The sequence below is a fragment of the Pongo pygmaeus genome, chromosome 1 (assembly GCF_028885625.2).
Source record: "Pongo pygmaeus isolate AG05252 chromosome 1, NHGRI_mPonPyg2-v2.0_pri, whole genome shotgun sequence".
Lineage (NCBI taxonomy): Eukaryota > Metazoa > Chordata > Mammalia > Primates > Hominidae > Pongo > Pongo pygmaeus.
The window spans coordinates 73,835,725-73,858,440 of NC_072373.2; the positions used below are offsets into that span (position 1 = coordinate 73,835,725).

The window sequence follows — 22,716 nt, forward strand, 5'->3', positions numbered from 1 at the left end:
ATGGAATAAAGACCACAGTCTTGAGTAAAATAGATAATCAGCTTGACTTCTTTGAATTAGTTGTATGAGTATTTTAACCTTTACTCTCTTCATCTTTGGCTTGGAGATACTGATATCTGTCAAGCTTATTTTTGAGACCTAATATGCTTTTTTAAACTTTTTATTTTTACATTTTATTTTATTTTATTTTTTTGAGACAGAGTCTTGCTGTCTCCATGCTGGAGTGCAGTGGTACCATCTCGGCTCACTGCAACCTCCTCCCGGGTTCAAGTGATTCTCCTGCCTCAGCCTCCCAAGTAGCCGGGACTACAGGCACATGCCACCACGCCCAGCTAATTTTTTTGTAGTTTTAGTAGAGACGGGGTTTTACCATGTTAGCCAGGAAGGTCTCCATCTCTTGACCTCGTGATCCTCCCCACTTTGCCTCTCCAAGTGCTGGGATTACAGGCGTGAGCCAGCGTGCTCAGCCATTTTTTATTTTTATTTTTGAGACGGAGTCCCGCTCTCGCCCATGCTGGAGTTCAGTGGTGTGATCTTGGCTCACTGCAACCTCTGCCTTCTGGGTTCAAGCGATTCTCCAGCCTCAGACTCCCCAGTGGCTGGGACTACAGGCGTGCGCCACCGTGTCTGGGTAATTTTTGTATTTTTAGTAGAGACGGGTTTCACCATGTTGGCCAGGCTGGTCTCAAACTCCTGATCGCAGGTGATCTGTCCACCTCGGCCTCCCAGAGTGCTGGGATTACAGGCGTGAGCCACCACTCCCAGCCACGTTTTTTAACTCTTTATATTGAAATAAGTTTTGACTTAGAGAAAAATTACAAAAATACTAAAAAGAATTCCGTTATAGTTTACATCCAGATTGTCTAAGCACTTAACATTTTATCACATTTGTTTTATCATTCTCATTCAGCCTTTCTTTTACATATATATGTAATTTCTTTTCTGGATTGTTTGGGTAAGGTACACACATATGTTTCTTTACCCTTAAATACTTCAGCATGTATTTCCTTAGGAACAAGGATCTTGTCTTATGTAATCACAATATAACTTTAAAATTCAAGCAGTTAATATTGATACAATATTATTTATAAATTCTAGATTTTCAGATTTTAAGAATTACCCTAATATAGCCTGGGCAACATGGTGAGACCCTGCCTCTACAAAAAATAAGAAAATTAGTTGGGCATGGTGGCATGTGCTTGTGGTTTCAGCTACTTGGGAGGCTAAGGTGGGAGGATACCTTGAACCCAGGAGGCCGTGGTTATAGTGAGCTGAGATCATGCCATTGTACTCCAGCCTGGGTGACAGAGTGAGACCCTTTCCCCCCACTCCCTCCCCCGCCAAAAAAAAAAGAATTACCCTAATATCCTTTATAGTAAAACAAAAAACAATGAGGTGTTTTTAATGAACATTTATTTGTATATTCACTTTATTTGAAAAAATAGTACACCTATTTTTATCTAAGTGAGCAATAAATCCTTTTGGATTATATCACTTCTGTTTTTCTTTTTCTTGTCTACAAACTTGGATGACTACCTTTTTACTTTTATGATTAGTTTATGTGACTACTCTGTACATCATCCTGTATTATATTCATGTACAATGTATGCATTTGGCCTGTGCTTTTTTTGTAGTAAGTTTGTAGATTGGTTTGTATCTGTTTCTGAACAGCCAGGAAAATACCAGATTCAAGTATTTTGTAAGACATAATGGAATACATTAGGAGAAAATTTAAAGCCTTAAATTGAAATATACCATACGAGCTTGAGAGAGAATAGCAGTCCCTGTATCTGGAAACTGGCTTGGCATTTATAGCTAGCCATTTATGTTCTCCTTCTGAACATAATTTCACAGAACATCAACATCAGACAAGGCTACTCCCTGTGACTGATGAAGCGAAACAAAAAGCAAGATCACGCCATAAAGTTGTCTAGCCACATTTAAAAAACAAGGTCACTGTGCAAACTACAAAAAAAAAAAAAAAAAAAAAAAAAAAAAACCCTACCCTGACCAATGTGAGTGGTTGCTGCTTCTTTACCGGTTAAAACTTTAGCCTCCCTTTAGTCTTCTGTGCTCCTAGATAAGATTTATCATTACATAAGTTACTGAATTACAGAATCATTCCCACTTGACAGTATCCAACCCTAATGAAGCCCCACTTTCTTGAACCCTCCCACAAATTATTTCACAAGTGCCTTAATCCTTTAAGTTGTTTCTAACACTGTCTTACTGAGCCATCTCTCACTTATTCATATTTATTGCTGCTAGCAATAAATAAAATTTGTTTAACTACAGGTGTTTTTTTAATTGGTCTTTGGCTGGAGGACTTTGACCAAACTTTATATAGGGGAACAAGAAAAGGTTTCCACAGTTTCCATTTATATTAACACTACTTTGGAATTTCTAGCAAATCCTATGAGCTGGAAACCAGTAGAAACTGAATCTGAATACAGCCTTCAGAATGTGAGAAAATGTTGGCAGATTATCTATTCGACAAGGGATTAATAACCAGAATATATAATGGACTCAAACATTTGATTGCAAAAAATAATAATCCAATTTAAAAATTGACAAAAACTCTAAATAGACATTTTCAAAAGAAGATATACAGGTGGTCAATAGGTATGTGTAAAAATACTTATCACTAACCATCAGGGAAGTGGAAGTCAAAACTACAATGAGATATTGTCTCACCACAGTTAGAATGGTATTATCAAGAAGATAGAAGTAACAAATGTTAGAAAGGACGCGGAGAAAGAGTGAATGCCCCTATACTGTTGAGAATGTAAAGTCGTACAGCCATTATGAAAAAGAGTATGGAGGTTCCTCAGAAAACTAAAAATAGAACTGTCATATGTTCCAGCAACCCCACTGCTGGGTATATATCCAAAAGAAAGGAAGAGATACCTGCCCTCCCATGTTTATTGCAGCACTATTCACAATAGCCAATATTTGGAATCGACCTAAGTGTTCATCAGCAGATGAAAGATAAAGAAAATGTGGTGTATATACACATTGGAATATTATTCAGCCATAAAAAAGAATGAAATCCTGTCATTTGCAGCAACATGGATGGAACTGGAGGTCATTATATTAAGTGAAATGAGCCAGGAACTGAAAGACAAACAAACATCACATATTGTCAGTCTTAAATGGGAGCAAAAAAAAAAGTGGATCTCATGGAGGCAGAGAGTAGAATGGAGGTAGTAGGCAGAGAAGGGAAAGGCATGGAGGGGGAATGGAGAGAAGTTGCTTAATGGGTACAAAAATACAGTTAGATTAGGTGAATGAGTTGTATTTGATAATACAGTAGGGAAATTATAGTTATTTATTGTATATTTCAGAATAGCTAGAAGAGAAGAATTGCAGTGTTTCCAACACAAGAAATGATAAATGTTTGACATGATAGAAATCCCAGTTACCCTAATTGATTATTACACATTGTATACGTCTATCAAAATATTACATGTACCCCCCACAGATATGCACAACCATGATATAGCAACTTTTCTAAAAAGAAATTGAATGGGTGCAGCACACCAACATGGCACATGTATACATACATAACAAACCTGAACGTTGTGCACATGTACCCTAAAACTTAAAGTATAATAACATTTAAAAAAAATGTAGATCCTTGGATCAAGATTTGAAAAAAAAAAAAATTGAATCTGGAGGAAAAAGAAAAACAATCAGAATCTTTTTTTTTTTTTTGAAATATTTTAGAGTAGCACTTACTTTTACGTGGTGAAGGAGACTTTTGGTTTGAGATAGTGCACTGAGACTGTGCGTTAATATCTTCTCATCCCCTCCCACAAGAAATCCTATTGCTATATTGCTCTCCTCACACCCAAAACTTAGAATAATTTATAGATGATTAAAAGAGAAAATACGGAAGAAGAGTTGACTAATCTGTGTGTCACTGTATGCATGGTAAATGTGTGCTTAAGGATTAAATAACAGGTCTCCCAGGAGAATTCTTAGCATCTGTTAGAGGACTGGGTAGTTGTTGAGGAGGAAACCCTACTAGTGTTGAGATGGAGCTGACATGATACATTGCACTGAAGGCCTTACCCTTCATTTCTAGCTGTGCTCCAAATAATAGCTAGACCTAACATAAATTGAGACAAAAACAATTGAAATAGCAGATAGTCGAGTATAAGCCTGGCAAATGCAAACTAAAGAATACTGTAAAACTGAAAAAAAAACCAAAAGTATGAAAAAAATAGACAGTTTTTTCATATAAATAAAATGTATACTTTCCAAAAGTAGTAAAACTTAGTATCATTAAGGATTGGAATTTATGTAAAGCAAAATCTGTTAGAAATTAAATACTTAGGGGCTGGGTGTGGTGACTCACGCCTGTAATCCCAGCACTTTGGGAGGCCAAGGCAGGCAGATTGCAAGGTCAAGAGATCAAAACCATCCTGGCCAACATGGTGAAACCCCGTCTCTACTAAAAATACAAAAAATTAGCTGAGCATGGTGGTGCGCACCTGTAGTCCCAGCTGCTCACGAGGCTGAGGCAGGAGAATTGCTTGAACCTGGGAGGTAGTGGTTGCAGTGAGCCAAGATTGTGCCATTGCACTCCAGCCTGGTGACAGAGTGAGACTCCGTCTCACACACACACACACACACACACAAATAAAAATAAATTAAATAATTAGGTAGCATGTATTTTGCAGTTACTTTTCATAGACAGTGTTTGAACTATTCATATGTATTAACTAACTTTCAGAACTACTCTGTGAGATAAATACTATTATTTTTATTTTTTGAGACAAGGTCTCGCTCTGTTGCCCAGGCTGGAGTGCAGTGGCGCCATCTCAGCTTACTGCAACCTCTGCCTCCCGGGTTCAGGTGATTCTCCTGCCTTAGCCTCCCAAGTAGCTGGGGCTACTGGCACACACCACCACACCCAGCTAATTTTTGTATTTTTAGTAGACACGGGGTTTCACCATGTTGGCCAGGATGGTCTGAATCCCTTGATCTCATGATCTGCATGCCTCAGCCTCCCAAAGTGCTGGGATTACAGGCATGAGCCACTGCGCCCTGCTGATAAATACTATTACTATTTTTTATTGAGAAGGAAAGTGATATACAGAGAAGTTATGGAGGTTGACTCACATAATATAGCTAGTAAGAGGAGGGAGCTGAGATTTTTAACCCAGACATTATGGCTTCAGAGTCTTTGCTTTTAAATACTCATTTATTCAACCAGCAGGTTTTTGGGGTTTTGTGGTTGTCTTTGTTTTGTTTTATTGTTTTTTGTTTTAAACGTACCTCATATTTACTAGGCTCTGAGGACACCTCATTAGACAAAAGCAAAACAGATAGTAATCCTTGCTATAATGAAGTTTCCAATCTAGTTGGTAAGATACTTACAGCAAGAGTATAGATGACTTTTGAATGACCAGGATGTGAGGAAGCAGAGATATGTCTGTGAATGTCCCTGGGAAAACTTCCTAGGCAGAGAACAAGAAGTAAATAATCCCTGAGGTGGAGAATGCCTTACATAGTTCAGAAGTCCAGTGTAGCTGGGGACAAGTGAACAAGGGAGATAAAAATAGAAGATGAGGTAAAAGAACTTAGCAGAGGCTACATTTCATGTATGGCTTTCTTAGGCTGTTAGAAGGAGTTTAGATTTTTTGAGTGAAATGAGTTAAGCATGGCTTAATAGGTACTTGTCTCCCTATACTTCGCATCAAAGGATATATGTTATTTATTGTAATCCTTGGAGAATTTCGAAAAATTGGTTGAATCTAAGACAAGATAAATAGTATTGTCTGCATTTTGTGAATTAGAGCCCCAAATAAACAAATAGAGATGGACAGACAGTCTGGAAAAGAGTAAATGAAGACTGCTCTGAGTACCTGTGTGTTAAAAAATCAGTGTGTTCAAAAAATACCGCTAGTAGAAACATTATTTATCAAAAATTTCTGGAATGTGGTCAGAATTGTACTAAACATTCATAGTCTTGAATGCTTTCATTTTTAGATAAGAATGAAAATAAATGAACTTATTATTTATCCAAGAGGCTGCATTATCACTTGATGGTAAATATAGAAAGACCAAAAAAAAGCCTATATACAACATAAATTGAAATTAGCTGTTATCATGATACTGAGTACATTAAAATAAGACAGTGTTGATGCATACTAATAAAAGTCACATTCTTAATAACATGTAATTTTAAAGAAGAATATAAAATATTAAAATAGTTCAGGTCAGTTTTAGGACAATTTGGATAGACCAGTAGCCATAATTACTAATTTAATTAGATTCCAATTTAAAAGAAATCCCAGTAGTTTTTTTTAAGGGGGTGTAGAATGTGGCCAATTAACATTGTAAAGTTCATTAGTAGAATGAATTATTCAGAGGTTAATGATGAATTTACCTCATCAACTATTAAAATGTACTCTAAGACTGCTGTAACAAAAGAAGCAAAATAAAAATTTAAAATCTACCATAAAGTAATTAATAGTCTGTGATAAAGGTGGTCATGTAGATCAGTGGTGAAAGGAGAGATTAAATGCATGGTGTTGGGACAAATGGGAAACTATTTGAAGGAAATTTAGCTTGTTTTCACTTACTGAAAGAGTTCAGTTCAGCTAAACAATAATTTAAACAACAATAGAACTATAGAAATTAAGAAAGAAATCTACCCTACATATAAGAAAGCACCACAAACAAAATTTAAACCCAAATTGAGAAAGGCGTCATAATTAGGGCAAGTAAATGGCTTAATTGCTTCAAAATATTAAAAATTTTGATAATTTTATTTATTTATTTATTTTTTTGAGACAAAGTCTTACTCTGTTGCCAGGCTGGAGTGCAGTGGCATGATCTCAGCTCACTGCAACCTCCACCTCCCGGGTTCCAGCGATTCTCCAGCCTCAGCCTCCCGAGTAGCTGAGACTGCAGGTGCGCACCACCACGCCCAGCTGATTTTTATATTTTTAGTAGAGACGGGGTTTCACCATGTTGGACAGGATGGTCTCGATCTCTTGACCTCGTGATCTGCCTGCCTCTGCCTCCCAAAGTGCTGGGATTACAGGCATGAGCCACCGCTCCAGGCCAATTTTATCTTTTTTAATGAAAGCTCCAAATAGGGTGAGAAAATGGTTCAGGACATCAATATTTTTAAAAGACAAAAATTCACACATTCAGCTCACATGAAATAATACTCAATTTTTGCAAATAAATAAAAGCAAAATATAGAATCATACTAGGTACCAAAGAAATCATCTGATAGTTATAGCTAAAATCAAAGGGATGTTCCAAAATGGAATTACTATTACTTGCAATGAGTGTATGTGCTCAAGCATGTGCATACTGGGGAAGGATAGGTGAAGGGAGAGTGGTAGTTGAGTTGATAGTCTTCCAGGAAGATAATTTGGCAGTATATACATGTGATCAATGCTAAAATAGTTTGATTTTGTAATTATACACAAATTTATTTTAAGGAATGATTCTAAGTACTATGTAAAGATTATATACTGGTATTAACCATATGTGCAAAAATTCTGGAAAAATAAAAATGCCCAGCCATAATAGAATAGTTACAGAAATAGTGCTACAACTATAGGATGGATTACTTTACTGCTCTTAAAAATAATATTTAGTAGTTGAATTGAAAAAAATGCTAACAATATAATGTAAGTGAAGCCAGGAATGTATGAACTTTATAGAGTCATATTTCTGAACTTTTGTAATTGCCTATTGATTTTGCTTTAGAATTTTTATATAATCATAGTACAATTAGCAAAATTAAAAAATTGATATATCTCAGAAAACCTAAAATTTTTAATTTTAAATTTTTTACCGTTTAAATTTCAGCAGTGTATTCACTAATGCCCTTTATAGAAAAAAAAGAATTCTGGTCCAGGACCAATTCTGAATGACTTGTTGCATTTATTTGTCATGTCTCTTTAATCTCCTCTAAATTGGTACAGTTCTTCAGTTTATGACATCAACATTCGTGAAGAGTATAAGTTATTTATTTTATAGGATTTCCCTCAGTTTGAATTTGTCTCGTGTTTCCTTATGCTTGAGATTCAGATTATCTATTTTCGTCAGGAATACTATAGTAGTCCTATTTTGTCCTCCTTAGTTTGTCATATCTGGAGGCATATGGTATCTATTTGTCTCAGTGCTGGTGATGTTAACTTTGATCATTCGATTAAAATGGTGGCTGCCGGATTTCACTGCTGTAAAGTTTCTTCCCTTTGAGCATCTATCATTGTATCTTACTTATAATTGTTAATGTGTTAGTTGTCCAAATGATGATTTTCTGAGTTTTTATATCTTCCACATTTATTAGTTAGTCCTTCAGTTTGTATGTTTATATCGTTGTGGAATCCTGGGTCATTAATATATATATTCTGTTACTAATTTTGAAACTCAAATCATCTTGTATTTGGCTAGTTGGAGCTCCTTCAAACTGACTTCTGTATCCTTTTGACATATTTCTATCATTCTTTATAAGTACTTTCTTAGACAATAATGTTCCAGCTTCATTCCCTACTGACCTTGCCCCCGTCCTGGAATAGTCTTGTATCCAAGAAACCTCTTTTCTTTTAGTGGAGAAATATATTTTAAAACCAAAAATCTTCAGTATGCTCATTGTTCCTGGAGTATCATTGCTTGCAAGCTTTCTCAGTGGACAGAGCTAGGAAATATATGTGTTCGTATGTATTAATATATATTGTTATATATTTATACCCATAATATATATGCATTAATTACATATTAATCACTGTGTTTGATTACTGAAGGACTCCCAGGAATCAAACAGTTTATATTTCTGGAACAGTGTGATTACAGGCACTGGATATACAGAACAGCCCAGCAGCAGTGGTGTATTTATTGAAAGGGATCCAGAGAGTTCAGTCACAATATTCTTTGTCCTTCCACTGCTAGGTTGCATAGGAATTGCTTTGTCACCAGATTTAGAATCACTACTGGCTTGGGCTTGAAGCACCTGAGTGCCAAGAGATCCAAAGTCTGCTTTTGGTTGGAGTCTCTAATTGTGAGCTAGTCATGTAACCACTCAATGGATTCACCTTGCCTGCTGCCTAGACAGAGTCAATTTATCAAGACAGAGGAATTGTGATAAAGTAATTCATGCAGAGCCGCTGTGCTGTTACTCAAATCAGTCTCCCCGAGCATTTGGGGATAAGAATTTTTAAGGACAACTTGGTGGGTTGGGGGAAGCCAATGAGCCAGGAGTGCCTGATTGGTTAGGTAGGAGATGAAATCATAAGGAATTGAAGCTGTCCTCTTGCACTGGGTCAGTTCCTGGGTGGGGACATAAGATCAAATGGGACAATTAATCAATCTGAGTGTTTCCAGCTGATCCGTCAAGTGCAGAGTCTGCAAAATATCTCAAGTACTGATCTTAAGAGCAGTTTAGGGAAGGTCAGAATCTTGTAGCCTCCAGCTGCCTAACTTCTAAACCATAATTTCTGATCTTGAGGCCAGTGTTAGTTGTCTAGTCGCCAGGCAAGAAGGAGGTTTGTTTTGGGGAAAGGGCTGTTATGGTCTTTGTTTTAAACTGTAACCTGTAAATTGGCTGGGCTCAGTGGCTCACACCTGTAATCCCAGCACTTTGGGAGGTCAAGGCGGATGGACCACCTGAGGTCAGAAGTTCAAGACCAGCCTGGCCAACATGGAGAAACCTCGTCTCTACAAAAAATACAAAAATTTGCAGGGTGTGGTGATGTATGCCTGTAATCCCAGCTACTCAGGATGCTGAGGCAGAAGACTCACTTGAACCCATGAGGCAGGGGCTGCAGTGAGCTGAGCACACGCCACCGCAGTCCAGTCTGGGCAGCAGAGCGAGACTCCATCTCAAAAAAACAAAACAAAACAAAAAACAAAACAAACCTGTAAACTAAGTTCCTCCCAAAGTTAGTTAAGCCTGTGCCCAGTAATGAACAAGGACAGCTTGGAGGTTAGAAATAAGATGGAGTCAGTTAGGTTAGATCTCTTTCACTGTCTTAGTCATAATTTTGCAAAGGTGGTTCCAGTCACTTAGATGCGTACATTTTGGTTATGTGACCAGCTTTAACAGACCCTACTGAAATCAGGTGCAAATCATGAAAATCATGAATGCAATTATTATTACTAAACAATGCTGACCAGCTGATAGGTTCTGTGCCAAAACAACTCCTTGACTCATGATTACAGAAAATTATTTATCTTTAGTTAATATATTCTATAGTGTAGGCAAGGGTCAGTGGTCAGTCCATACAAGCTGAGGTCAATCCATGCTGTTCTAGCGTGTTTAGGGTTCATTCTAGCATTTGTCCTTTGTATATTTATAATTTCCTCTTCTGATGGAAACCTAGCTGTCATGATCAAAATACACTTACTTATTTGCATAGTCTTAGAATATATATACGAAAGTTAGCATGAAAATTGCTGAGAAAACCAATCTAACTAGAGATATTTCTTTGAAATTCCGTTTGTCTTTAGCCTGAGAATATATACTGAAAATATAGTATATTCAAAGGTTATTTGGATTTGTTTAATTTTCTTCAATTTTTGTTGTGATATTTCTTTGAAATAGTTATGTTCATTTACTTCTATTTGTATTTCACCCCACTTTCCATCCTTATTATATATATCCTTTTTGAGTATGTAAAATATTAACCTGATTCTAAAAATCAGAGCTGTATAAAATGTTATAATCAATAACGGCTACCCTTTCAGCTTCTCTACCAATTTCCCTACCTCCATCTTTTCTACTCCATTTCTACTTACCTTCTTTAGGTCACCAATTTTATTAGTCAGATTTACAGATACATATGCACATTTTCTTATTTTTACTCTCTTTCACAAAGGGTAGCTTTCTAGTAATTTTTTTTCTGTACTTTGTTTAACAATTTATGAGGAAGGTAACTCTGGAAGTTCATAGAAGTCCTCCTCATTCTTTTTTACAGCTGCATGAGACTTCTTCGTGTGGTTGTACTGTAATTTATTTAATCACTTTGTTATATAATGACAAGTATGTAGTTTCCATTATTTTGAAATTACAGCCAGTAGAGCAGTGACTGAGTTGTGCCTATGTATTTTCATATTATTGGAGGTGTACTTTCAGTGTAAATACCTAGAAGTGGGATTGCTGGGTCAAAGGTATGAATGGATAGTATCAAATAAACCACCCTCCAAAAGCAGTTTGTGTCTTCACCAACAACATGTAAACATGTCTGTTTTCCCCACAGCATCTCTAACAGAATGACTTTTCATAGTTTTTAATTTTTGCCAATATATTAGGTGAGAAATGTATCTCAGAATAGTTTTATGTTTCTTTAATTATAAATGAGATTGACTATGTTTTCATATGTTTACTGGTATATACTTATTAGTGAGTAGTATACTCATATCTTTAGCTGACAGACCCTTTTCTTCTATTAGGTGCTTGACTTTTGGGGTTCAATTTATAAGACTTTGTTATGTTAGGAATACTAGTCTGTTACCTATGACCTGTGTTGCCTATATTTTCTTCCTATTTTATTTTTGTTTTTTTACCATTCAAAAGTTTTTAGTTAAAATTATCAACTTTTAAAAATTACATCTAGATCTTTGAATCACAGTTAAAATCTTCTCCCTGCAACCAGGATGTAGAGAAACCCATTCTTTCTTAAAATACTTGTCTCATCTTTATTTTTTTACATTTAAATTCTCAATCTATTTGGAGTTTATTTTAGTGTATGTTTTGAAATGTGGATTTAATTTCATCCATCCAAATGATTAGCTATGTGCCCCCAGCCCTATTTTAAAAAGTTCATCTATCTGCTGGTCTGTTTCTGTTTCTGTATTGTTATCATTCCTTTATTGTAGAGGCTTTATGATATGTTTTTTAATGTCTGATATTTCTCTTCTTCCCCTGTCTTAGCTTGCCTTTTTAATTGTTTTAGAGAATATTTCTTCCTGTTTGTTTTTTCATAGAAACTTTAGTATCAGTTTATCTAGCTCCCTAAAAAAGCTTCTTGGTATTTTTTATTGGAACTGCCTTTATCTTACCAATTATCTCAGGGAGAATTGACATCTTTATGATACTGATTTTAACTCTAGGTTTTGCTTATATTTTTCATAAGTTTATTTCTAAGCATTTTTTAAAGCTGAAAATTTTTTAAAAATTTAAAATTAAACTTTTAATTTTGAGATATTAATAATTATAGATTTACATGCAGTTATAGGAAATACAGATTTAGCATCTGAAATCTAAAAATCCAGAATTTGAAATGTTCCAAGATTTGAAACTTTTTGAGCTGTGATATGATGCTCAAAAGAAGTGCTAATTGGAGCATTTTGGACTTTGGATTTTCAGATTAGGGGTGCTTAGTTGGTAAGTACAATGCAAATATTCCAAGGTAGGGGGGAGGATGGTTTGCACAGCTTCCATGCCCTCTCTGGGCATGCATGCTATCCTGATCGTCCTAGACCTCAGTGTGTTCACCAACCTGGAAACTCATTCAATCTTATTGTTTAGGAGCTTTATAGAGTTTTATAGAGCTTAATCTCCAGGCCTCACCCACTTCCCGGAGGTTGGTGTGTGTGCAGAAGTTCCAACTAATTACTTGGTGATCTTTTGACCAGCCTCATCCTGAGGCTTTGTAGGTGTCTCACCCTAAGTCACTTCACTAAATTCAGGTATGATCAAAAGGAACTTGCTGTGAATAACAAAAGATGCTGATATCACTCAGGAAACTCCAAGGATTTTAGGAACTGTGTGTGAGGAACTGTAACACCCTAATGGGTTCCCCTTCCCCACTGCCTAGACAGAGCTGATTTATCAAGACACTGGAATTGCAATAGAGAAAGAGTAATTCATGCAGAGCCAGCTATGCTTGAGACCAGAGTTTTATTACTCAAATCAGTCTCCCCAAGCATTTGGGGATCAGAGATTTTAAGGATAATTAGGTGGGTGGGGGAAGTCCAGTGAATCAAGAGTGCTCATTAGTTGGATCAGAGATGAAATCATGGGGAATTGAAGCTGTCCTCTTGCACTGAGTCAGTTCCTGGGCCAGGGCCACAAGATCAGATGAGCCAGTTAATCTATCTGGGTGGTGCCAGCTGATCCATCAAGTGCAGGGTCTGCAAAATATCTCAAGCACTGATCTTAGGAACAGTTTAAGGAGGGTCAGAATCTTGTGGCCTCCAGCTGCATGACTCCTAAACCTTAATTTCTAATCTTGTGGCTAATTTGTTAGTCCTACAAAGACAGTCTAATCCCCAGGCAAGAAGGAGGTTTGTTTTGGGAAAGGGCTGTTTTCATGTTTTTTAAGCTGTAAAGTAAGTTCTTCTCAAAGTCGGTTCAGTCTATGCCCAGGAATGAAAAAGGACAGCTTGGAGGTTAGAAGCAAGATGGTTTGTTTAGGTCAGATCTCTTTCACTGTCTTAGCTATAATTTTGCAGTGGCAGTTTCAGAACTTTGGACAGAGACCAAGTATATTTCTTGGACCACATTTCCTTTTCATGTGTGTAGTGATATTGTTGCAAAACTTTCTCCTTAGTTCAGCTAAAACTGGGCTCTTGTCACATGAATGGGAAAGGCACGTACAAGGGTGAGGAAAACGTAATTTATTGGGCAAAAAGGGAAAAGGGAAAAATAATTCTCAGCAAAGTGAGACAGAATCCTGCTAGCAGGTTTCTTGCCTCACAGATTGAATCCCAGGTCACCACCCAGGGACAAGAGAGGCCAGGCTCCTCCCTGCTGCAAATGGCACAAACTTCCTGAGGCCCCACCCCATCCTCTCAGTGTGCAGATGGGCATTATTCAGAAAGAATCAGCTAGGAAAGGGCAGGCTTCATCCAGGACGGGCAGTCTGGTTTTTCAGCTTTCAGACTGTTTTAGGCTTGAAGGAGGGGTTTTGCCTGGGGACCCTTGGCTGCCTCCTGTCTCTATCATTTTCTCCTCTAAAGAAGTATATATCTAACTGCCATAAGGATAAGGAGGAAGATTAATCTTAACTGCTTCCTGCTGACGGGGTGTGCTGTTTTGGGAAAATGGCAGTCAGATCTCCCTGAGAGGCCTATCTAAGGGTCCCATCAAAAGGGGCCATCGTCTGAGGCTTCGGTTGCATGACCATTTGGAGTGTGATGGCCTGAAGGCAAGAAGAGACAAACTGGGTTATTAGAAAACATGTATCAAAACAAAATAAGGGGTGAGGGCGTGAGGACAGCTCAAAAATCTCGAGACCTTTTACTAGTTAGTGCAGGGAGATGGGGGCACAAGCCCGACTAGTAAAACAAACTTTTACCCTTTGCTGGTATGTTGGGCTTCTGGGTTCCCTTCCCCTGAGCCCAATCCTAAGCCAACCAATTTAAGGTTTGGGAAATTAACTTTTCCCAGTTTGGAGGATGCATCCAAGGGGAGTGTCCCATAGTACAAACACACGATTACTTGTCAGTGAAGAGAGGACGGAGGAGGAGAAAGGAAAAAGAAGGGCTTTTTTTTTTTTTTTTCCAAAGGAGTCCCGGCGTTCAGGATGCATTCAGAAGGGTTACAGAGTGAAGACGAATGGCTACTTATCTAGAAAGAGAGGAGCACGGTGCCCCAGGTTCCCTTCTCTTCCTAGCAAATACCTGGGGTATTTGAGGGAGGGAAAGTGAGGTATTCCTCTTTCTTTCCTCTGTCCTTGGATCCCGAGTCCCACCAACCACGACAGGGTGCCACCCATGGGTGTCAAAGCAGCTTTCACTGATGTTAATGGTGGGGGGCATGCTACAGGGTGGGAGTATTCACTCTTACCCATGTACACCTTATGTCCCCTGCTGTCAGTAGCCTTTGAATTCCCTAGACCTTGTTTATGCCGTGGATAGTAGCGTGACCTTTATCTATGCAATGGGAAGCTTGGCTTAATCAGTAAGAATCAGTCACACTAACCTATGCTGTGCCTTTTAACTTCTGTTATCATCTGCCTCTGGATCCATCAGATCCGGTTTTCTTTCCTAGGGCTTTGACCCAAAGCTTGGAATTGAGTTTGAGACAAAAATGTGTCTTGGGAGGTGGGGGGTGTTGCATGGACTCCTTTTCTTAAGCTGAATGCTGCGGTGAAGCTGTGGAATTGAGTCCTGCTCCAACAAGGGAGAAAAGGATGTCTTGTGACACCCCAGATAACTGGTGGATATAGTTATGCCTGCTAAGATTTGGGTGCATAGTTCTTGTCTTTGGTTAGCTCCCTTGTTCTTAGTTTCCCAAAAAAGAAACCTCCAAGTGATGGGCATCCTATTTATTCCCATCACCCGGCAGGATAATTGCTCAGAACTAGAATATTGATCCAGATTTCCACATTACCCATCCCTTTTGTTTTTTTCTGAGCTGCAGCTGGAAACTACTGTTTGGTTCACAGGAACAAGCAGGGTTAGTCTAAAATGTAGGCAAACACTTAAAAATAACAAAGGGATGTAGAATTTAATGACAAATGTATGATAAGTCTTGAAACGTAATTTATCTCTCTCCAGTCTTTTTTTTTTTTTTGTTGAGACGAAGTCTCGCTCTTGTCTCCAGGCTGGAGTGCAATGGCGCTATCTTGGCTCACTGCAACCTCCGCCTCCCAGGTACAAGCAATTCTCCTGCCTCACCCTCCCAAGTAGCTGGGATTACCAGCGCCTGCCTCCGCACCCGGTAAGTTTTGTATTTTTAGTAAAGACGGGGTTTCACCATGTTGGCCAGGCTGGTCTCGAACTCCTGACCTCAGGTGATCCACCTGCCTCGGCCTCCCAAAGTGCTAGGATTACAGGCGTGAGCCACCGCACCCTGCCAGTCCTTACTTTTGTTAAAAAACAAATCATGATAGGATTGAATTGTTTGCAAAATAGACTTTAGTCTTATACTTGGCCTGATTATTTGTGTAAAGTGCAGCAAGATTAATTATTTTTACATAGGCCTTTTAGATTGGCTTGGATGGAACTCTGTTCCACAAGAAATCCCAGGTAAGACCTTTTAAAGCCAAGCCCAACCATCAGTTTGTATTCTCAAATGCCCGTGAGTTGGGTGATCCTGCCCTCTTAACGTCTCAAAATAAACTTGGAGCTCTGGGCCTGTAGAAGGTGACATTCTTTACTTATCACAGGTCAGGAACTCTGTACAGCGGCTGTGTAGATAAGGGTATGAGGCCAGTTTTCCCAAGGGGCTTTTATTGGCTCTGCAAGTCAAGCTTGACTCCTTAAAGGGAAGCAAACCCTTCAAGTTAAGCCTTGGTAAAACAGCGTTTCTCCAGTTGCATCCAGTTGCAAAAGAAAATGGATTCTTATTGCACTGATGTAAACAACTATATTGCCATAAGTTAAGAACACTTAAAACTAGTTTCCAAATTCTGGAGAAGCCAGAGAGAGAGAGAGAGAAAGAGAGAGAGAGACAAATATGCTCCAAATTTTTTTCACAGGAGTGTGCCATACTCAGTTATTAAAGGCTGTAAATAGTTCAAAATAAGTTTCCTTGACTATGAAAAAACAAGGATCAGCAGTATTCCAAGCAAAAGTTAAAAAAGATTGCCTCAGTTTTCGATGAGTTCAGTTCATTTAGTTAACTTTTATTTTGCTTGATATTCGTGAACATTTTAGCTCTTCATGAGTCCTGCACGTTTTTCCTGTATTGTAATGTTACAATCTCCAAAGTTATTAGAAACCTGTATTTGAGAGTACCTGTTAGAGTTCTATAGCTTGTTATAAGCCATTTTTTGAAAAGGATCAAAATAAGACAGCAGTTGTCTGTGAATAACAAAATGTCCAGGGTAGTTACAGTTAGAAACACAATTGACAAAGTAGTTTGATTATCTCTGTGGTTTATAATAACTTAACATAACAACCTTAATTATGATGGATAGCATATACTTTAGACATTAGAATTTTTGGAATCCCATACAATGTTGAAACATATGTTAGTAGTAGTCACCAAAATACAACCTAAAGAAGATTGAACACCATTTTGGCAATCTCATGTAAGTAAACATGTTCTGTTTACCCCTCATTTGGATACTTCAGGGACTCTCTGCAGCATCCAAAAGCTAGGCGTCAGGAAAGACAATTTTGAAACTGAAGTTTGATTTTGGGAAGCCTGTTAAATATGTTAGAGGTTTAAAACACTTGATGTTATGAAATAGAATTCCAAATTATTCCAGATAAGTTACTTATTTTGCCAAAATGATGACTCAGAAATTTGAAAAACAAAAACCTTTTATAACCCTTTACAAATTTTCCTAAATAGCAGATTAGTTCCTTAAGAGTACGTTTTTCTGCTTTTATTTCAATGCTTAGTTTACAGAAAAACCATATAATGCCTTTTTGAAGTTAGTCATTATGTTAACACAGAGAATTTATTTTGGAAGATTAATTTTTACAATCCTTCCATCACTTGTTTGAACTTTTAGCTTTTTTTGTTTATTTGTTTGTTTTTTGAGGCGGAGTCTCGCTCTGTCAAACTTTTAGTTTTATCTTATCTAATTCAAAACAATCCTTAGACCCTAGGCAAAAATTTGCATTTCCACACCTTCTTATAATCTTTTATTAAAAACACATCATACATAACACACCTCACATGTAAATCTATTTCCAGTAGTTTCAATTACATATTATAATGGTAACTCTTAGCAATTTTAACTTTAAAACCTGGTAAATTGTTTTAATTATTTGCTTGGTGCAGCCAAGGTTTGACTTCTTCCAGCATAATTAAGGGCATGGTTAGTTCCTTATGTCGCCAGGTTTTACCAAATGTGAAGCCATCAAGTTAGATGGTTCTCAAAAACCAAAAAAGGCAGGTTATAACCTTAAAACATTTAGCAAACCTAATATCTGACCTATATAATTTAGTTTACCTATTTGCATTTTGATGACATCTGTATTTTACGAATAATCTTTAAGGCTGTTTTTTATTTCTCAAAGATTAAAGTCACGTGAACTGAAAGGCACTACTGCTTTTATTTTCCTTTTAAAAAATATTTGATCAAAGTGTTTATCTTCCTTTAGGCCAGTTAATTAGAGCTTTTATTTTTTTTTTGAGATGGAGTTTCACTCTGTTGCCCAGGCTGGAGTGCAGTGGCATGATCTCGACTCACTGCAACCTCCGCTTCCCATATTCAAACGATTCTCCCACCTCAGCCTCCCTTGTAGCTGGAATTACAGGCATGTCCCATCACACCTGGCTAGTTTTTGTATTTTTAGTAGAGACAGGGTTTTACCATGCTGGCCAGGCTGGTCTTGAACTCCTGACCTCAGGTGATCCACCTGCCTCAGCTTCCCAAAGTGCTAGGATTACAGGCTTGAGCCGCTGCACCCAGCCAGTCTATAAAAAAAGCTTTATAAAAAAAGAGCTTTTTTTATAGACATCACACACACAACACATATATAAGTATACAGATAGACAGAAGAAAACCCAATTGCCATAAGATCTTTCATTTGCCGGTCTCCTAATTGAATTAATGGTCTCCGGGTGGAGCCTTTAAGAGACAGGGCTAGGAAAACATTCAGCTTCTAAGGTCTAACAAACAGGCAGAAATGAGGCAAAAACAGATTTTGAGAGGGATCTATTTGCTTTTAATTACTGGTGTTCCGTGAGGAAAACAGAGGTCTCTTCTCATGTGTGCATTGAGAGTGGCAAGGGAAAATGGAGAAAAATAATTCAGTCGTTTTTTTTTTTCGACAAAACAAGGTCCTAGAAGAGAAAAACATAAAGACCTTTTACCTATGCCTACAACTTGGATATCTACTTTTAATTAAGCTGAGTGTTCTATAAGAAAATCCTTTTAAATCCCCTATTACCTCACTTTAGCCATCCCAAGTGGCCAATATTTCTGGCTTTCAAACTTTACTAAAGGCTCAAAGGAAGTAAAATCCAAGGCGGTTCATGGAGGGGAAGAGAATCAACAAATAGCAAATGTTGCACAGGTATCAAACCAAAAAGGACTCATTCCCTAAGCCAGGATTGAACCCCGGGCCACAAATGTAAAATGGCAGAGGCTAGAACAAAACATTGTCATGTGGTTACAGGTCTGGCTCCGGAGGACGTAAAACAAGATGGAGGCCTGCAGCAAAGTTTGCTACTTACCATACAAAAAGTTATGTAAAGCAGACTAGATTGGCTACAGCTTAAGACCAATATAAATCCTTCTTCATAGTTAAAACTTTACAGAGAATATAAATAGTGATAGTTGGGGTCTTGGCCTTATAAAACATTTTTCTAAAAAGGAAAAAAAAAATCCTCTCACATAAAAGTTAACTGCTAATAGGTAGAGAAAAAAAAGTTCATAGTGTAAGGGTAACCCTGGGAGAAGAACCTCTTATTCTTACACAAATGGGTTCCTTTCCCCGTGGCTCAGACCAATGGTGGTCTGGCCAGTCAACCATGAAGGGCCCAGGCCCCTGAGGCCGCCTTGGGGCCTGGACAGTGGCTGTGGCTCATTCCTGCCCTGTGTGGCCGTTGGACACTGCACTCATGTGGCAGACATGGCCATGCACTGAAACTAGGAGGTAAGGGGAGCGGGGAGCTGCCATTCGGCCAACCATCCTGAGCCCGAGCCTGTGGCCATTAAAGTGGGTGTGGACCACCTCCAGTATTACAAAAGAAAAGATAGGTGCTGTTACTGTCCTGAAAAAAAAAAGAAGAGGCATGCCATAGGACCAAAAGGCTCAGAAGCGAAAGTGAGAGGTTTTGGGTTCACATTTTACTCACCCTTCCTTTGGCCTCACATTGGGCAGCAAAAATGCTGCAGAACTTTCTCCTTAGTTCAGCTAAAACCAAGCTCTTGTCACACAACTAGGAAAGATTAGGCTTGTGGCCACCTAGAAGGATGAAGAAAGTGGAATTTATTGGGTAAAAAGGAAAAATAACGTTCAGCAAAGCAAGAGAGAGTCCTGCTAGCAGATAAAGTACAGTGCATATTTCTCATTTTGTCACAGAATAGTAAAAAGGTATACATGCAAAGGCCTGGATTTAATGCAGGATTTAATTTGTGTGACCTTGTTAAGGGCATCCTTAAGTGAACTGATTCTTACAGATTTTTATATGTTTTTTAAAAAAATTATGAATAGTAATAAAGAACAGTGTCTACCAGTGGGATTTGGTGTCATTGCCTTTATTTGTGCTAAGAGACCAGCAGTCTTATACTGACCTTTGCTTTTGTATCACAAGTACAAACATAAGCACAATGAAAATTGCAAAGAACATCTCTTTTTTTTTTTTTTTGAGACAGGGTCTTGCTCTCTCACCCAGGCTGGAGTGCTGTGGCAGGATCTCAGCTCACTGCAACTACCTCCTGGCTCAAGCCATCCTCTTACCTCAGCCTCCCCAGTAGCTGAGACTGCAGATGTATGCCACCATGCCCAGCTAATTTTTTTGTGTTTTTTATAGAAACAGGGTTTTGCCATGCTGCGCAGGCTGGTCTGGATCTGGACTCAAGCAATCTGCCTGCCTTGGCCTCCCAAAGAGCTGGGATTACAGGCGTGAGCTAGCTCACCAGGCCGCAAATAACATCTTACTATTTTTAAGAACATAGCTTTGTCCTCCCAGATTCCTGAAAAGATCTTAGAGAACTCACAGTGATCCTCAGCCACATTTTGGGGATCACACTATGATAACCACTATTCTAAATTCTGTAACTTTTTGCTTTAAAGCTAGTCATTAAATCTGCTTGTATGAAAATGTGTGTATGGGGTTAATTTGTTTTATTATTCTGTATGTATTCTTTGAACTTATAAAGTTTACTTATTGTGTAAATAATGATAGTTTTCCATGCAGTGTTAATTTATGAAATTAGTTTGAGAAAAAGATATTTGTAGATTGGAAAAATTTCAGGTTTCAGTCAACCATACAGACACTTTTAGCTTCATTTAAAGTAGGAGTCTCAGTGGAATTGACAGGGAACTTTGCCATGATAGGTTACTTATTTTATTATACAAGTATTGATTTCATTAGTCTTTTGAAGATCTCATTGCTTTTGTACTCCACTATTTTATATTAAGTATATGAAATAGAATATTCAGTTTTGCTCGCTGCTTTTCTGTTTTCATGTTAATTGCATTTATTGAGAATTAAAGTAGTTATATGTGTAAAGATTTTTCATAATTTACAGGCTGACCATAAATTATCTTTTTGTACGATCATCTAATTTGCTCTTTTATCTTCATAGTATGCCTATTAACTTTCTAGCATTTATTTGAGGACTTTTTTTCTTTTTAACTTTTTCCAATGACCAAATAAGATATGCTTCTGTTTTTGCTGTAGTGAAATTTAATTATCTTTGAGTTTGCTAAATGTGATCATTTTTCTTTAGAACCAAGCTAGGTAAAATTAACATGGTTGATGAATATTTCTGTTTGATTTGTGTTGTATTTATATCTACCTCTAGGTAAAAGAGCTTATCTTGAGATTGTTTTATTTGAAGATTGGCCTTGTAGACTATCTGCATCCAATATGTATTTTCAAAACATTTATCTCTGTATGCATAGCACATTTCTATTTTTTATATTAATATTATTTATAATTTAATAATTAAACTGGCATATGACGATGACCCAAGTGTTGCATATTTACCAACAATTGTAAGGCAACCTAGTTGCTTATAGAGTTTTTGAATAAAGGATTTGCTCTAGGGTTTTGAATAAATTTAAGAAATGTCAAGAATAAATACTGGAAAATAATTGAGAAAATGAGTTTACTATAAAAACTGGAAGCCAAATCAGTAAAACAAAACAGTGTTGCTGACTACTTCCTATTTGTTTTATATGCCCTGTTCCTGATTATTGTTAATTATTCTCATCTTTCAGGCATTTAAGTCTTATCTGTTTTTCCGTTAAGCAGATCACTTTTTTTTTTCTTTTTTTTTGAGACACAGTCTCACTCTCTCCAGGCTGGAGTGCAGTGGCGCAATCTCAGCTCACTGCAACCTCCGCTTCCTGGGTTAAAGTGATTCTCCTGCTTGAGCCTCCCGAGTAGCTAGGACTACAGGTGTGTGCCACTGTGCCCAGCTAACTTTTTTTTTTTTTTTTTTTGAGACAGAGTCTCTCGCTCTGTCACCTAGGCTGGAGTGCAGTGGCGTGATCTCGGCTCACTGCAGGCTCCGCCTCCCAGGTTCACGGCATTCTCCTGCCTCAGCCTCCCAAGTAGCTGGGACTACAGGCGCCCGCCACCACGTCTGGCTAATTTTTTTTTTATTTTTAGTAGAGACAGGGTTTCACCGTGTTAGCCAGGATGGTCTCAATCTCCTGACCTTGTGATCTCCCCACCTCGGCCTCCCAAAGTGCTGGGATTACAGGCGAGCCACCACACCTGGCCACTAATTTTTATATTTTGAGACGGGGTTTCACCATTTTGGCCAGGATAGTCTCAATCTCTTGACCTTGTGATCCGCCCACCTCTGCCTCCGAAACTGCTGGGAATACAGGCATGAGCCACCATGCCCAGCCAGATCACTTTTTAAGAGATCTGTAGGCTAAAATCTAGAATTACAATCTTAGTATTTATAAAAAATATGTTGGTACCTACAAAGGAATATATTTCATTAATATGTAAATTAGAAATATAGCAAAACTTTTATGGAACCAGCTTCTGCGTTAGTTATTTAATAATAGAATATTAAAAGTAGCATACAGGTTACTCATGTATTCCTAACCAGTTTTATCACCTGCTTCCTATCCAAATATAATTATTTTTCTGATATTTATGTTTATCAATATGTTGACTTTTAAAAAAGTTTTACCACATGTATACAC

The 22,716-nt window shown here is 37.8% G+C and overlaps 1 protein-coding gene across 4 annotated transcripts in view; it reads left to right on the forward strand.

Moving 5' to 3' along the window:
- The window catches only part of COP1 (COP1 E3 ubiquitin ligase), a 263,415-nt gene that overhangs the window by 90,805 nt on the left and 149,894 nt on the right, over positions 1 to 22,716 (forward strand). The gene's annotated exons all lie outside the window — the stretch shown is intronic.